Source organism: Diabrotica undecimpunctata, chromosome 1 (genome assembly GCF_040954645.1).
Source record: "Diabrotica undecimpunctata isolate CICGRU chromosome 1, icDiaUnde3, whole genome shotgun sequence".
In the NCBI taxonomy this organism is placed as follows: Eukaryota; Metazoa; Arthropoda; class Insecta; order Coleoptera; family Chrysomelidae; genus Diabrotica; species Diabrotica undecimpunctata.
Window position 1 is genome coordinate 157,841,583 of NC_092803.1, and position 5,849 is coordinate 157,847,431.

Here is a 5,849-nt window from a genome sequence, read left to right on the forward strand (position 1 = left end):
GTAGTACTCCTAAAATTTATTATAATCATATTATGCGTTTTCATTTGTTGTTATTCATATTAATCAGGAAATTGCATAAGCTTGTCGATCAGTGGACTATTCGACAAATATACATAAAAAATAAATAACAATTTAACTGTTTCATTGCATTTGTCCTTATTTTTCTCGTTCATACTTACAATCGTGCACTCGTGCATACGCTTACAAAGCTTTAGAGAAATACCAACAGATGGCAATTGGCGTGAAGTAGACAAGACTATCGCCATTTTTTATAAATTTTTTATGCAATCTCTGAATAACAGTAATTTAAGTATTTGTAGTCAAACAGTCATTTTAATAACTATAAAGAAATCTAACAAAATACAAATAATGATATGGTTATGCTTAGATATCTATTAAACGAATAATAACAAACTGATTTCCAAACCAGTATTTTTTAACAGGTATTTGGAACAGGTATTTTTGTTTACGCGTATCAGTTTGACCTGATCCACAAAAATACTTGGATCAACCACCTCTAAGTAAGTCTACGAACCGTGGTGCATGTACCCGTGATTTTAGCGCGATTTTTAAATAATGGAGGCGTATTACGCTTATATCCTCTTTCGGGAAACACATCTTAACCATCAAAATGAAAATTTTTTATGAAGACTTTATTCAAAATATTGATTTGTTTCGAATAAAGTCTTCATTGTTTTGAATGAAGTCTTCCCTGTTAATAAAAGAATGAAATATTTTTGTAGTTATTTTTTAAAAGAAATAAATACTTTGAGTATTTGATTCGTTAATAGCAAGGAATACATACTTGTAAAATTTTTATATTGATGGTTACGATGTTATTATTTGTTATTATAAGGAAAAGGTCAATATTGTCCTAACGTTTCTGTTTGACTCTAGAATTAATTGTACATTTTTTTATTATTTTAAAGCAACTGTTGCAAAATTTAATTAGTATATTAAATTACAACATTCGTACATAAAAACTACACAACAATTTTATTTAAGAAATTTTAATTTGCAAGTTGCAACACAATAAAAATTCCACATTTTAGAAAATGTATATATATTTAATATTGATATACTCATGTCGTGATGGCTATATATAGATTTAAATATAAAAAATGATTCTTCATTGGAATGTTATAAATTTTCATTAATATCGCTGAGTTCTTGTTTAGTAGATCTCATAAGACTGGAGTTTACTTGCACTCTCATCTTTTTTATGGAAAAAATCTGATTTGTGAATCAATATGTCTTTTTAGTTTCTAGAATTCTAAAACGACCAGAAATAAATGTTTAATACACTCGGAGAGAATTTTGTAAGTCAGAAAAAAAAGAAAGACAATTTTTTTACCTTCGCTGTGGGACTCCGATTATTAGCTTTGAACCTATTATCAAAGAATATAGACGCTTAAGCTTCTATATTCTTTGCTATTATGTTCTTATCTTTCTTTTCTAAATTGATATGTTGTGAATCAAAAGTATGACTAAAGAAATTCTCTGGTATGACCATAATGATGTTTTTGCCATTCTACAAGAATTGTATTGTTTCCTATAATTACTTTAATTGTACTTGTACATGAATTGTTATCTTACGTGATCTTTGACCCTTTTGTAATCTAGATCTTTGTTGTATTTTTTGGGATATAACCTATAAAGAATAAATCTATGAATATTTAATTATTCAGTTAAATATTTTAACATATTTGATTTACTTCTATTACAATTAAAATAAAGTATTTCTACAGTGGTACTGTTACATTTACTTTTTAAAATCTCAGAGCAATTGTTTGCAAGTTCGATTTCTCATTTCCAGTTTTCAAAGTCTGTTTTTTTTTTTCAAATTAAATCACATACCAAAGAATATAGATGCTTATTCTAAGCGTCTATATTCTTTGCACATACCTTCACATTTCACATTGCCTTGTGGTTGTGACTTGTGACTGACAGAAGACCAACACATCACCATTTGGCAACGTCGGCATCACTTGGGCGTATTAGCCCCTCGTGGTCTTTTCATCAGCCGCCATGTTTTTCGTACAGACAGATTTATAATATTATTATAATTATATGATAATAATATGTCATATACATACTGATTTATATATTTATAAAGAAATATTTATCATTCAATAAAGAAATAACATTGCTTTATAAAGAAATAAAGGCTTTAAAAATTTACAAAGTAATATATGTGTTGTCTTTAAATGATTTATAGCCTGTATTAAGTAGACTTTACACTACATGATTTTATCATCTGACAATATCATATAAAATTTGTTATGATTCCTCGTTTCTATGATGTTTTAAAAAATCGTGTTTACATTGCATGATATAAGTTATGACTTATGATAGGAGTGATAATGAGTGAGGTTTTATTGATTTTTTTTTTGTTTATGGTCATAGAGATATTAGACACAGTATAGGTATCAACTATTAGATTTTGAAACCATTATAATGAAAAATAAATCTTTGATTGCACTGGCTTCCCGACTTTGAATAATATTACGCCGGCAACAACTGCGTACAGCGTACAGCAGTAAGAAGAAAAAGATCAGACGCCTTTGGGCTTGCAGGTGGCTCTTACAAAGAAATCGTGGACACGGTATATCAAATTTAGTGTTGATATTATACCAAATTAAAAATAATTAATAAAGAAACTAAACTAAAACTATGACTAAGAAGACTATAAAACACTAAACTAAAAATAAAATAAACTAAATAAATAATAAAAGAAAAATACGACACAATAGCACACATTAGATAATACGCTCAATATCAATGCAACAAACAATAAATAAATAAATAAATAAAGAATGTTGTCTCTGGGTAAGGGAATGTTACTGAATTGACATAAGAATAAGGCGCGATATTTAAATATGTTGGTGTTACATGTATTATTATATCAAATTTAGTGTTGATATTATACCAAATTAAACATAATTAATAAAGAAACTAAACTAAAATTATGACTAAGAAGACTATAAAACACTAAACTAAAAATAAAATAAACTAAATAAATAATAAAAGAAAAATACGACACAATAGCACACATTAGATAATACGCTCAATATCAATGCAACAAACAAAAAATAAATAAATAAATAAAGAATGTTGTCTCTGGGTAAGGGAATGTTACTGAATTGACATAAGAATAAGGCGCGATAATTAAATATGTTGGTGTTACATGTATTATTACATCAAATTTAGTGTTAATATTATACCAAATTAAACATAATTAATAAAGAAACTAAACTAAAATTATGACTAAGAAGACTATAAAACACTAAACTAAAAATAAAATAAACTAAATAAATAATAAAAGAAAAATACGACACAATAGCACACATTAGATAATACGCTCAATATCAATGCAACAAACAAAAAATAAATAAATAAATAAAGAATGTTGTCTCTGGGTAAGGGAATGTTACTGAATTGACATAAGAATAAGGCGCGATAATTAAATATGTTGGTGTTACATGTATTATTACATCAAATTTAGTGTTGATATTATACCAAATTAAACATAATTAATAAAGAAACTAAACTAAAATTATGACTAAGAAGACTATAAAACACTAAACTAAAAATAAAATAAACTAAATAAATAATAAAAGAAAAATACGACACAATAGCACACATTAGATAATACGCTCAATATCAATGCAACAAACAAAAAATAAATAAATAAATAAAGAATGTTGTCTCTGGGTAAGGGAATGTTACTGAATTGACATAAGAATAAGGCGCGATATTTAAATATGTTGGTGTTACATGTATTATTACCGAAAATCATATGATTTTATCATGCGGAATAGGCACCGTCCTATTCTCCTGTGACAAGCTATGATGAGCCGCATGACAGTGCTTATGACAAATCACACAGTGTAAATATGTAAATTTCACTTATGACCAAATCATATGACAAATCACATGATAAATCATATAGTGTAAAGTAGACTTTACATTACATGATTTTATCATATGACAATATCATATGAGATTTGTTATGATTCCTCGTTTCTATGATGTTTTAAAAAATCGTGTTTACACTGCATGATAAGTTATGACTTATGATATGAGTGACAATGAGTGAGGTTTTCTTGATTTTTCTTTTTGTTTATGGTCATAGAGATATTAGACACAGTATAGGTATCAATTATTAGATTTTTAAACCATTATAATGGAAAATAAATCGTTGATTGCATTGACTTCCCGACTTTTAATAATAACACGCCGGCAACAACTGCGTACAGATTACAGCAGTAAGAAGAAAAAGATCAGACGCCTTTGGGCTTGCAGGTGGCTCTTACGAAGAAATCGTGGACAGGGTATACAAATTTAGTGTTGATATTATACCAAATTAAAAATAATTAATAAAGAAACTAAACTAAAAGTATGACTAAGAAGACTATAAAACACTAAACTAAGAATAAAATAAACTAAATAAATAATAAAAGAAAAATACGATACAATAGCACACATTAGATAATAGGTTCAATATCAATGCAACAAACAAAAAATAAATAAATAATAAAGAATGTTGTCTCTTGGTAAGGGAATGTCGCTGAATTGACATAAAAATAAGGCGGGATATTTAAATATTACCGAAAATCATATGATTTTATCATGCGGAATAGGTACCGTCCTATTCTCCTGTGACAAGCTATGACGAGCCGCATGACAGTGCTTATGACAAAATCATATGACAAATCACACAGTGTAAACATGTAAATTTCACTTTATGATCAAATCATATGACAAATCACATGATAAATCATGTAGTGTAAAGTGTGTATAACGTGTGTATTACTCTTATCTATTTCATAACAACAGCGCTTCGTTGTTTCTTTTTGTACTGGTATTGTAATATTAATCGATTAAAAAAATTGATTTGCCTTTTTTTTTCAATAACTAGACTTTATTTGGTATTTTTTATATTAATCCATATTATTTATATTACTAACCTAACCTTAACATGTTTACTTTCAAAATGTCTGTTCGAAAAAAAAAAGGCTGACATCAGGTTTTGATGAATGAAAAGTCCTATTAGCGAAATAATTAGTTAGCTTTTACAATCACAGAATAATAAACAATTGTTATTTATACTGTGCTACCATTACTTATAATTCCTATATTTTCCGTTTTTTTTTACATTCTTAATATTTATTTAATTAAATATATTTAACGACTTTTAATAAATCAGCTTATGGCTTGTTATTGGATTACAAATAACACACATCTTATTATTTTAAAACCCAAAACTTATTATTTCAGAAATTAATGCAAGCATTCTAGAACAATTTAATCACAGAATAAATAACAATCAGAATGCCCACTGTCAGATGCCGCCTTTGAAGTTTGTCAGCACGCGATTGCCATATTTTAAACGGAAATATAGATTCGAATTGAGAAATTTGTGACAAGCTACGACAGAACTGTAATTTAAATTTTTAGAGATTAATAATTTAGTACATTTGAAATAATTTAATCTATTCTTCAACTTAAAGTAATAATAAAATAGTGCATATTATGTCTATAGTTGCCGTAAATAAATTAAACCTGGTTAATTTTTCTATGCGCACAAGATAAAATGTCACTGAACAGCACTGGTTCCGTTTAAACCATGACTGATTCCGTCTGCGCGAACGAGATGCGCGTACTTAATTTTTCAAGTGGGCATTCTGATTGTTTATTATTCTGTGATAATTCTGTGTCTCAATAAAGGAATAAACAACCAGTCCAGAAAGACACAGAATAACTAACAATTGTTTATTATTCTGTGGTCCAGTCCTTGTGAACAACTGAAAATAGTGACAATGTCAATAGTCCTATGTCATTATGTC